This window comes from Schistocerca nitens, chromosome 5, assembly GCF_023898315.1.
Source record: "Schistocerca nitens isolate TAMUIC-IGC-003100 chromosome 5, iqSchNite1.1, whole genome shotgun sequence".
In the NCBI taxonomy this organism is placed as follows: domain Eukaryota; kingdom Metazoa; phylum Arthropoda; class Insecta; order Orthoptera; family Acrididae; genus Schistocerca; species Schistocerca nitens.
The window spans coordinates 843,444,913-843,457,999 of NC_064618.1; positions in this window are offsets into that span (position 1 = coordinate 843,444,913).

Genomic DNA, 13,087 nt, shown 5'->3' on the forward strand with positions numbered 1-13,087 from the left:
ATTACTTAGTATATTGAAGATCTGGAGAGATGGAGAGGGTCCGACAGCCGATCAGCCATTCCAGCAGGAAGGAGCAACACGGCTCGTGTTGTCTGTACTTCAACCATGCCTAGACGGTCAATACCGCGGTTCGATCGCGTCCACAAAATTACGAGGGCAGTTCAATAAGTAATGCAACACATTTTTTTTCTTGGCCAATTTTGGTTGAAGAAACCGGAAATTTCTTGTGGAATATTTTCAAACATTCCCGCTTCGTCTCGTATAGTTTCATTGACTTCCGACAGGTGGCAGCGCTGTACGGAGCTGTTAAAATGGCGTCTGTAACGGATGTGCGTTGCAAACAATGGGCAGTGATCGAGTTTCTTTTGGCGGAAAACCAGGGCATCTCAGATATTCATAGGCGCTTGCAGAATGTCTACGGTGATCTGGCAGTGGACAAAAGCACGGTGAGTCGTTGGGCAAAGCGTGTGTCATCATCGCCGCAAGGTCAAGCAAGACTGTCTGATCTCACGCGTGCGGGCCGGCCGTGCACAGCTGTGACTCCTGCAATGGCGGAGCGTGCGAACACACTCGTTCGAGATGATCGACGGATCACCATCAAACAACTCAGTGCTCAACTTGACATCTCTGTTGGTAGTGCTGTCACAATTGTCCACCAGTTGGGATATTCAAAGGTTTGTTCCCGCTGGGTCCGTCGTTGTCTAACCGAACACCATAAACAGCAAAGGAGAACCATCTGTGCGGAATTGCTTGCTCGTCATGTGGCTGAGGGTGACAATTTCTTGTCAAAGATTGTTACAGGCGATGAAACATGGGTTCATCACTTCGAACCTGAAACAAAACGGCAATCAATGGAGTGGCGCCACACCCACTCCCCTACCAAGAAAAAGTTTAAAGCCATACCCTCAGCCGGTAAGGTCATGGTTACAGTCTTCTGGGACGCTGAAGGGGTTATTCTGTTCGATGTCCTTCCCCATGGTCAAACGATCAACTCTGAAGTGTATTGTGCTACTCTTCAGAAATTGAAGAAACGACTTCAGCGTGTTCGTAGGCACAAAAATCTGAACGAACTTCTCCTTCTTCATGACAACGCAAGACCTCACACAAGTCTTCGCACCAGAGAGGAGCTCACAAAACTTCAGTGGACTGTTCTTCCTCATGCACCCTACAGCCCCGATCTCGCACCGTCGGATTTCCATATGTTTGGCCCAATGAAGGACGCAATCCGTGGGACGCACTACGCGGATGATGAAGAAGTTATTGATGCAGTACGACGTTGGCTCCGACATCGACCAGTGGAATGGTACCGTGCAGGCATACAGGCCCTCATTTCAAGGTGGCGTAAGGCCGTAGCATTGAATGGAGAGTACGTTGAAAAATAGTGTTGTGTAGCTAAAAGATTGGGTGATAACCTGGTGTATTTCAATGCTGAATAAAACAACCCCTGTTTCAGAAAAAAAATGTGTTGCATTTCTTATTGAACTGCCCTCGTACTTTGTGCCAGGTAGGTCTCTGAACAAGGAAGCGTCCAGCCGACTCGGAGAGAAGCAAGGCGATGTTGTTCGGACATGGAGGAGATACAGAGAGACAGGAACTGTCGATGACATGCCTCGCTCAGGCCGCCCAAGGGCTACTACTGCAGCCTACGGATTATGGCTCGGAGGAACCCTGACAGCAACGCCACCATGTTGAATAATGCTTTGCGTGCAGCCACACGACGTCGTACTATGGCCCAGACTGTGCGCAATAGACTGCAGGATGCGTAACTTCACTCCCGACGTCCATGGCGAGATCCATCTTTGCAACCACGACACCATGCAGCACGGTACAGACGGCCACAACCAACAACATTTCTAATGGACCGCTCAGGATCGGCATCACGTTCTCTTCACTGATGATTGTTGCATATATCTTCAACCAGACAATCGTCGGAGACATGTTTGGAGGAAACCCGATCAGGCTGAACGTCTTAGACACACTGTCCAGCGAGTGCAGCAAGGTGGAGGTTCCCTGCTGTCTTGGGGTGGCGTTATGTGGGGCCGACGTACGCCGCTGGTGGTCATGGAAGGCGCCGTAACGACTGCACGATACGTGAATGCCATCCTCCAACCGATGGTCCAACTACATCGGCAGCATACTGGCGAGGCATTCGTCTTCATGGACGACAATTCGCGCCCCATCGTGCACATCTTGTGAATGACTTCCTTCAGGATAACGACATCGCTCGACTAGAGTGGCCAGCATGTCATCCAGACCTGAAGCCTATCGAACATGACTGGGATAGATTTAAAAGGGATGTTTATGGACGACGTGAGCTACCAACCACTTTGAGGGATCTACGCCGAATCGCCGTTGAGGAGTGGGACAATCTGGACCAACAGTGCCTTGATGAACTTGTGGATAGTATGCTACGACGAATACAGGCATGCATCAATGCAAGAGGACGTGCTGCTGGGTAGTGGAGGTACAGGTGTGTACAGCAATCTGGACCACCACCTCTGAGGGTCTCGCTGTATGGTGGTACAACATTCAGGGTGTGGCTTTCATGGGCAATAAAAAGGGCGGAATTTTCTGCATAGGTTCCGGAACTCTCGGAACCGAGGTGATGCAAAACTTCTTTTGGTGTGTGTAAAACCACCAGGCGGATCACTGCTACGGTGTTAGCCCAACAGAGCGGCCACAGTAAGAGCGCTAGGACAGGCACTGTAGCACACACCGCGCTGTGGGAGCCGAGCGGGCCGCGGGGTGTCGGGACACAACGCTGGGTGCGGCTGCGGCTGCGGCCGCCGCGTTCGGTTCACGCCTGAGTGGGCTGTCCGGTCACAACGCGGACGGCGCCGGCGGCAGCGGCGAATGCGTCGGCCGAGCGTTGCGCTGCGTCGCGTTGCGTTGCTCTGGTCTGCCTACGGCACTGTCGTTGCCAGCTCGCGCTGATTGGACAAACGTTTATCAGAGCTTACGCGTTTCCAATTACTGCGTCGTATTACTGTAACCATCAGCCCACTTAACAACTCCACAGCTGCAAGTTTGCTAAACGCAGAGCGGACCTGATATGGGCTTGCTCTCGAATAGCAATCGGACGTGCCAGTCAGAATCAGTTATGAGCATAGGAAAACTGTTTTCTTCTTACTTTTGAATACATTATGGGAGTGACAGTGATCAATGTGTTACAAATATTTGCTTTTAAAAACAGACTTGATCACAATTTATTTATCACGGTGACCGGTTTCGACCACTACTGTGGTCATCTTCAGACCTACAAGTCGTATACAAAGCTTTAATTAGAGGGCTACATACATAAAGTTATAAAGCTATAAAACGATGAATTACCAATGAGTAGGAACCTCCTTCTACTGTAGAATCACTGCTGGAGAAACCAGTGCACGTCTTACTACATATAATGGAGGCTCCGCCCATTTCTGACGGCCGCTTTCTACTAGATCATTTATATAGACCGTAAACAGTAACTATCCTATCACACGTCCTTTACACCTCTCATTTTGGTTCTGTTGAGGGCGACATGTTGAGTTCTATCTGCAAGCAAATCCTAAATGCAGGAGCAAATGTGATTTGATACAAGGTAAGCTCGCATTTTTTTTTCCACTAACCGGCAGTGCGAGAGAGTGTAAAATGCCTTGTTGAAGTCAAGGACCAAGACATCAACAACAGCGTCGTTGTCTGCAGTGCTATGGATCTCACAGACGAACACAGAGTTTCGCAAGATCTCTGTGAACCGTGGCGCCACTGAGTTTGTAGACTGTTCAGTCTGGCGTCACTGGCTCAGGTGTACGAGGTGCAGTCAAGTTCTAAGGCCTCCGATTTTTTTTTTTCTAATTAACTACTCACCCGAAATCGATGAAACTGGCGTTACTTCTCGACGTAATCGCCCTGCAGACGTACACATTTTTCACAACGCTGACGCCATGATTCCATGGCAGCGGCGAAGGCTTCTTTAGGAGTCTGTTTTGACCACTGGAAAATCGCTGAGGCAATAGCAGCACGGCTGGTGAATGTGCGGCCACGGAGAGTGTCTTTCATTGTTGGAAAAAGCTAAAACTCACTAGGAGCCAGGTCAGGTGAGTAGGGAGCATGAGGAATCACTTCAAAGTTGTTATCACGAAGAAACTGTTGCGTAACGTTAGCTCGATGTGCGGGTGCGTTGTCTTGGTGAAACAGCACACGCGCAGCCCTTCCCGGACGTTTTTGTTGCAGTGCAGGAAGGAATTTGTTCTTCCAAACATTTTCGTAGGATGCACGTGTTCCCGTAGTGCCCTTTGGAACGCAATGGGTAAGGATTACACCCTCGCTGTCCCAGAACATGGACACCATCATTTTTTCAGCACTGGCGGTTACCCGAAATTTTTTTGGTGACAGTGAATCTGTGTGCTTCCATTGAGCTGACTGGCGCTTTGTTTCTGGATTGAAAAATGGCATCCACGTCTCATCCATTCTGACAACCGACGAAAAGAAAGTCCCATTCATGCTGCCGTTGCACGTCAACGTTGCTTGGCAACATGGCACACGGGCAGCCATGTGGTCGTCCGTCAGCATTCGTGGCACCCACCTGGATGACGCTTTTCGCATTTTCAGGTCGTCATGCAGGATTGTGTGCACAGAACCCACAGAAATGCCAACTCTGGAGGCGATCTGTTCAACAGTCATTCGGCGATCGCCCAAAACAATTCACTCCACTTTCTCGATCATGTCGTCAGACCGGCTTGTGCGAGCCCAAGGTTGTTTCGGTTTGTTGTCACACGATGTTCTGCCTTCATTAAACTGTCGCACCCACGAACGCACTTTCCACACATCCATAACTCCATCACCACATGTCTCCTTCAACTGTCGATGAATTTCAATTGGTTTCACACCACGCAAATTCAGAAAACGAATGATTGCACACTGTTCAAGTAAGGAAAACGTCGCCATTTTAAGTATTTAAAACAGTTCTCATTCTCGCCGCTGGCGGTAAAATTCCATCTGCCGTACGGTGCTGCCATCTCTGGGACGTATTGACAATGAATGCGGCCTCATTTTAAAACAATGCGCATGTCTCTATCTCTTTCCAGTCCGAAGAAAAAACATCGGCGGCCTTAGAATTTGAAGGCACCTCGTAGTATCAGCTATCCCTCTTGAGGCCTCATAGCCAATATCTATGAGGAGGAGTTGTCCTTAGAAGGACTTTGCTTGTCGATATATGTACATGGTTCGCTGGCTCGAGAGAGAGGGACGAAGATTGGGAACTGGCGGTAACGTCGCGACAAGAGGTGGTCACGTGGTCCGAGCTGCGCAAGGAGGGCCTGCGCAGAGTGAAGACACCGGAGGACTTCACCGGGGTCAGCGTCGGCTACAAGCAGCAGGCCGACATCCCCGTCTGTTGGTTGGCAACATTCGTGTCGGACGACCGTTCGTGGCCTGGCTGCCCTCTTCTACCTGGCTTTCATCGGCACCACTCAGTAACTGCTGCGACGCACCGTGAATTCATGGAACTGCTTGCTGATAAAGAGGAGTCACATTTTGTAATCCTCGTGGTGATTTGTGTCATTGTCTATCTGCCCTCCTTATTATTTTCTGGTTTGTACCCGACCCTCAGAGCTTTACTCGGTCGGCTCTTTGGTCGTAAATAAAGGCCGCAGTATTGTACTGTACTAAGACACTAGTTGTCGTTTGAAAATTTGTCCCCCTATTATATTGCCTTTCCTTTTGTACCCGATCATTAATGTTGTAATGAATCAGTTCCTGGTCGTAAATACAGTCTGAGCAGTTAGCACGTGTCATTCAGTTCAATAATCATTCGTTTGATTTGCAAATCCAGACTGCAGCTTTAGAATTACAAAATGGGGCTGATACAAATAACATAGATTGACAGTCCAATAGCTGAATGTGGATCGGTAACCCGAGGCCCAAATGATCGGTCTGGGGAATATTTTGCCCGCCTCCCTAACCCGATGGTGTGTCTCTTAAATAGTATTCGGGAAATGTCAATTGAAACCTTAGAAAATATGCAGTAGGTATTGTGGCTCCTACTTAAGTTTCAGTCGCATGCTGACGCATTAAGGGTCACCCATCGCGTAGTTCTTATCGCACTCGACCAGTTAGTACTCGGTAATTAATCTGCTATGCGAAACCTTACAGCAGGGTAAGACGATCGGGTGGCTGAGGCAATCGGTCGTGGAGGGTAGGTTATCGAACCGTATGGGCAATGAGCTACAGTGTAGATATTATTCGCACGTGCAGGACTCTCACGAATCGTTGTTTGAATGTGTAGAGCGGGCTCGTGAGGCAGTATCGGCACTACGTATGGATGTTCCCGAGGCGAATTTAGTTTCTAATGTCTTCGAAGGTATTCGGCCTGAAGATAGGTCTCGGATCGCACTCTTTCCTCGTACGGTCTCTCTTCGTGAGTTAGAGAATCTTGTTAACTCTATTATGAAATTGCCTTTTGCCGACAACTAGTGAAATGAGTTAACGGGGGGACACCAAGGCTTATCTAACTCCGGTCCAGAAGGGGTAGCATGGTAGGTAGAGCGCGCGGTTCAGTGAAATCAGGGGCTTGTTTTACATGCGGCGCACGTGACCATTTAGTACGAGGATACCCGGTTTCAAGGACACCTAGCGGTGAGAAATGACGCCAGTCATGGGAGGAGTCGCGTCCTCGTAGACAAGGGTGGTGTTGTCGTATACAGGCAACCACCATGCGTACCTTACCATTTGTTTGTGCGGCTATAGGGAATGAACCGTTGTGTGGGTTACTAGATTCAGGCAGCTCTGTGCCACTTCTTAATTACGAGTGGTTTAGTGAATATGGACACTTAGGTAGATCATCTCCAGTACGTTCCTCGATTGAGACATGTCGGGTGGCCGATGGCCAAGAATTACCTCTGTGCGAGGAAGTGTGGGGAAATCTTCCGTTGTGTGAATTTTCGTGGACTGTCAAGTTTTTATTAGTTAAGGGATTGGTGCCTGGCTTAATTCTAGTGCATGATTTCATTCGTAAGACCGGTATGCTGTTAGATTTTGGTACCCGGTGCTTTTATTTCAAATTTTCCCCCGACGCTCATGTGGGGATGGGACGAGACACCCGTAGTAACACGTGCCTGCTTGGGGTAGACCACCTCTCTAGTCAACAAGGGAAACAGTTAAGTGAACTTTTGGGAGAATTTCCTGATGTTCTTTGTGACACGCTGGAAGTCACAGACGTCATTAGATACCATATTCGTTTCATGGATGACGTGCTGGTTCGCCAGTCTCCATATCTCTTGTCACCACATAAGATAAAGATATTGCGGCACAAAATGAGGGCATGTTAAAAGACGGAGTCATAAGACCGTCTACCTCCACCTATGCTTCCACCATTTTCTTAGTACCTAAAGATCAGGGGCAGGATTTCCGACCTGTGGTTGATTACAGGTTTCTCAATAAAAAGATCTTGGAATCGGTGCCACTGCCTGATCTCCACAACTGTTTCATCTGGTTTTCGGGAGCATCGTGGTTTACGGTGTTAGACCTAAATCAGGCTTATAACAAGTTACATTTAACGGAGAAATCTAAGAATCTCACCGCCTTCGCCACAGATTGGAATTGATATGACTTCCACCGAGTTCCGTTTGGTTTGTCAACCGGTGCAGCAGTTTTATCCCGTTTATTGGATAAAAGTTTAGATGACTTAAAGTTTAATTATGTCTTCAAATATCTGGACGATGTGGTCAAATTTAGTGCCTCCCTTGAGGAGCATTTACAGCCCATCCGGAAGGTACTATCCAGGTTCAGGGATGCCGGGCTGACTGTAATAATAATGAGAGGAAACATTATGACCACTGCCCAGCGCGATTTTGGGTGCCGCCTAGTGGTGTTGCGGGCACTTGACGCGGTATCAAAAGTTTGTAAGCATAGCAGACACCGACCGGGGATCGCTCTAGAGAAGGTATGGACTGTACATTGGGAAATCCATTCATATAAGGGACTTTGGCAGACTATTACACAGAGCCTGTGAACGAGTATCTCGAAAACGGTGACGCTGGTCGAATGTTCACGTGCTACTGTCGTGAGCCCCTGCGTAAAGAGGTAGAAGGATCGTGAAACCACCATTACGCGCTAAATGGTTGGACTTAGACGACTGTTCACAGAACGTGAGGTTCGGAGGTTTATCTGCTCTGAAAAGTAGGATAGATGATTGGCACTTCTGCCGAAAGAGCATAATTCTTGTGCACGCACAAGTGTTTCGGAGCACACTGTCCATCGTACATTGTTGAACATGGAACTCGGCAGCAGGCCCCACATGTTGACCCAACAACATCGTCAACTTCCAATGCATTGGGAATGGGACCATCGGAATTCGACCGTCGATCAATTGAAGCGTATTGGCCCTTCGGGAGAATCACATTTTTGCTACACTAGGTCGATGGACGCCTCCACAGACGCCCTCATCTGGGTGAACTGCGACTCAAAAGTGTAGCATGCCACTGACCCAGTCTGGTGAGAGCTGTATTATGATACGAAAGACATTCTCTTACGTGGGAACTGTGATAGCAGTCGAAGGCGCGCTGACAACTGCGAACAACTTGCACCCCTTCATGCACGATGTCTTCCCCGACGGTAATGTCATTGAACCGTCATTTATTTTCAAAGAATATTCTTAAGAAATTATTTTGTTTCCTAGCGATTCATCAAGAACATTAACACATTTAATCACACTATGTAAGCATGGAAGTAGTTGCCAGGGAGTAACTAATGAAATCATAACCAAATTCCTTTTAACAAATGGGAATTTTATTCACTTTAATAGTGCCTAAAAGCATTTTTTAAAAGAAACAGATTTAAAATTACAATCAGAAAGCACCCTCTAAATATCAAAGTTACAATTTATTCAGAGGCAGAAAGAAACAAGTTTTGACTGTATGAGCTTCTGGGCAGAGAACCTTGCCGCTCCCTTTTCACACGGCCGTAGCTATGACCGCTCACAACAGCCTCTGAAAGACTACACTGGTGCAAATCTGCAAAACACCAGATAACTTTAAACTAAGAGTTTTAACAATTTAAACAAGCACACAAACTATGCACCCCCCGTAGGAGGGATGGAAATGGTACAAAACACTAATAATTAAAATATTAATCTTGCCACCGAAGGTGCAACTTGATTTTAACTTCTAAGAAAAGTCTTATGGTGAAAGTGTGGTAACTTTATATACTAAAATGATCATTTAAATAAAATCCCATGAAATGCAATCTTATATAAAATTCTACAAGTTTGTCCAAACAATAGTTAAGATGCTCTACAGTACACAGATACCGCCTCTCAAGATCATAGGCAATAATATCAAAGTTTCCAAAGATCAAAATATATTTCAGGTATTAGACCGTTACACTACAAGCAATAAATTCGTTAACGCACCAAATCCGACAAACATGACAGAGGCAGCTATTAACGTACGGTAGATTGACAGGGAGATCACCGAAGAACCCGAACCGCAGGTTGCTCTATCCCGGCCCTACTCCACAAGGGAAAAACGGACCACCCAATTTATAAACAACCACCTTATCGCGGGTGGGCAAACGGAGAAGAATGGTGGGACGACCCCAAAGCAAAACGGCTGGTGCCCTCACCAAGAAAACAAGTAGAATTCAACAAGAGTAAATCAAACAACATATCACAAATCACTTAACTTTTAATAAACTGCGATTTCTCGAGAAGACCTGGCGCAGAACCCCCAAATCGCTCTCCTGAACCGTCCGCTGCCAGCCGCTTCAACGGACGCGGGAAGGCGCGCCGATCTCCCGTGTCACGGCGTCGCAGCTCGCACCGGCCAGACTGATGTCGTGGGTTGACTCCTGTTGCTCTCGTGTCGACCGCGAAGCCACTACCTCTCGCTATACGCCGCGGCCCACTGGACTCAAGTGGCGACCTCACATGCGCCGACCCTCAAGACGGACAAGTCATCTTGTGTCTCAGTGAGCGACCGACCAACCGATCGATCCAACCGCCAATGACCGTTGCCTGAGCAAACTCGAGCAGACTGGCGGCGAAACGCGCAGCCTCAGATGCAGAGAGTAAGTCCCGACCGGGCGACCACTCGCTGAGTTCTCTTATTGGCGGAGTGGAAAGACTCTCATTTTGCCGGTCTTAAGGTTGATCCGAACGAACAACATACTAGCACTCCGAACGACAGACAGTAACCGCCAAACGCGGTCGAGACACAGACTAGCAAGCTGGAGACGAGAGACTGACCCATACTGACCGACTGGCGAGCTCATAGCGTCCCTTAAATGCAAGTGAACAGGCAACCTTTCCCCTTTCCCACCAGAGGGAGACACCAAATCTGCAATTGCCACAGCGGCGCCACCGCCAGAAACGGAGGGCGACTGCTTCACACTACGCGCCGCGGCGCGCTCTTCAAAACAGCAGTTTTTACCACGGCTCAGTCATCTTTCGGCAGTATATCTGTCTGTGTCTCTGAACCAGAACCGTGCTACAATGGTTTGAAGAGCATTATAGTAAACTCACGTTGACGTCTCGGCTATCAAATTAACCTGATGTAAATCCTATGGAACACATCTGGGTCGGTATCGGGCGTCACCACCACGTTCGCAGATCAGCGGCACGTTTCGCGAATTAAATGACCTCTTGGTAGACACCTAATTCCACACACCTCCACAAAACTACCAACAAACTGTCGGGTCCCTGATGCTCAGAATCAGTGATGTATTCCGTAAGTAAGCTGTCGAGTGGGTGGTCATAATGTCTTGGCTCATGTGTGTATATCTTACAGTTTAATAAGTTCGAAATGCCGATACTCTTTTTGAAACACTCTGTATTTTACTTCGATAATCGATTACTTAAACTGTATCTCAGCTTGAGTTGCTGTAGGGAATATTAAAGAGCTGTGGTCAGCTACTCAATATTTATAAATTGGAAGAGGCTACCCTCCCATAACGACTGAACAACAAGAAGGACTATGAGTTACAGACTTGGCGCATAAATAAGCCGGCGGCAGCGGCACACCAGCCAGTGCATGGCGCGTGTGATTGACAGCGGAGTGCAGCGCCGGCTCTGACAGAGCTGCGCTGATGGGGTGATAACCTGGCCGAGCTGTTTGGTCGGCCAATAAAGGCCATCGCCGGTCGGTTTATTTCAATTAAGCGGCCATTCGGGCCCGCTGATACATGTGATTAATGTCATTCATGTAGATCAAAAACGGCCGCTCCCGCCCCTAGACGGGGAGCCGGGGCGCGTCTTTGTGCGACCGCCGGGCCATCCGCGAGAATTAATCAGCTCATTACTCCGTGAAATGGCCAGCGCCCCCCCAAAAGGATTTAAAATTATTTACGTGAATTGATTTAATCTAAATCGCAAATTATTGCTATGAATAAATCTATATCGCGGACTACGTATTAGACGTAATGCACTCATCACACACGGACGTGCAAGTCCACACTTACTAATGTAAATCGTGTCCCAGTAGCCATACGTTCAAACATAAAATCCAAAAGACAGGGAGGTTCTAACAACTGGAAATGTTCCCTGTCCTAACCACTTTTTACCTATTCGACACAGTTAAGATTTTCATATCTCTACTCGTCTGGATTCATTTGTGTCTCCATACAGTCATTGTAGTTAACTGTGAGGTGCAGGGCAGAGGGTAATTAGTATACTGTCACATGTTTCGATTTCTTCCATTACCAATCCTTAGCGGAGGGCAGGAGGGATCCATAAGTACAGAGTCATAGGTTATTAGACATTTTTATTGGCGACTGAGGACCGTGCACTGAATGACATTACGCCAGTACTTTTATATCATTTGCAGACCAGTAATTAGAGTTATTAGGACTAGTGTATTTTTGCGTTGGTTAGTACCTCCAAGTACATCTGGCATTATCAAGTCAATAATGCTTATTATCCCCTAGGCAGCAAGTCAGTGGCGCTGCGTGGACTCAATACGGTTAGTCTACACTGACTGGCGAAGTTCACTTAGTGGCACAGTTAAGACAGTGCAGAAAACATAGATAGTAAAATATGTGTCGTGTTTGCGGGAAGACTGTTTGACGCAGACAAAAAGACGCTAACGCACTGAAGTGAGTAAATATTAATGGGGCCAAAGATCACAATAACGTACACCCCTAACACAGTATAGTATAAAAATGGTTGTACACTATGTGATCAAATGTATCCGGACAACGGGCTGAAAGTGAATTACAAGTTCGTGGCACCCTCTATTGGTAATGTTGGAATTGGTGTTGGCCTACCCTTAGCCTTCATGACAGCTTCCACTCTCGCAGGCATACGTTCAATCAGGTGCTGGAAGGTTTCTTTGGGAATGGCAGCCCGTTCTTCACGGAGTGCTGTATTGAAGAGAGGTATCGATGTCGGTTGTCACAGGCGTGGCACGAAGTCGGCGTCCCAAAACATCCCAAAGGTGCTCTGTGGGATTCAGGTCACGACTCTGTGCAGGCCAGACCATTACAGGGATATTGTTGTCGAGTAACCACTCCGCCACAGGCCGTGCATTATGAACAAGTACTCGATCCTGTTGAAAGGTGCAATCGCTATCCCCGAATTGGTCTTCAACAGTGGGAAGCAAGAAGATGCTTAAAACATCATTGTAGGCCTGTGCTGTGACAGTGCCACGCAAAACAACAAGGGATGCAAGTCCCCTCCATGAAAAACACGAACACACCATAACACCACCGCCTGTGAATTTTACTGTTTTCACTACACAAGCTGGCAGATGTTCACCGGGCATTCGCCATACCCACATCCTGCCATCGGATCGCCACATCATGTACCGTGATTCACCACTCCACACAAAGTTCTTCCACTGTTCAATCGTCCAATGTTTACGCTCGTTACACCAAGCGAGGCGCCGTTTGGCATTTACCGGCGTGATGTGTGGCTTATAAGCAGCCGCTCGACCATGAAATCCAAGTTTTCTCACCTCAGAACTGTCAGAGTACTTGCAGTGGATCCTGATGCAGTTTGGAATTCCTGTGTGATGGTCTGGATAGATGTCTATTACACATTACGACCCTCTTCAACTGTCGGCAGTCTCTGTCAGTAAACGGACGAGGTCCTCCTGTACGCTTTTGTGCTGTACGT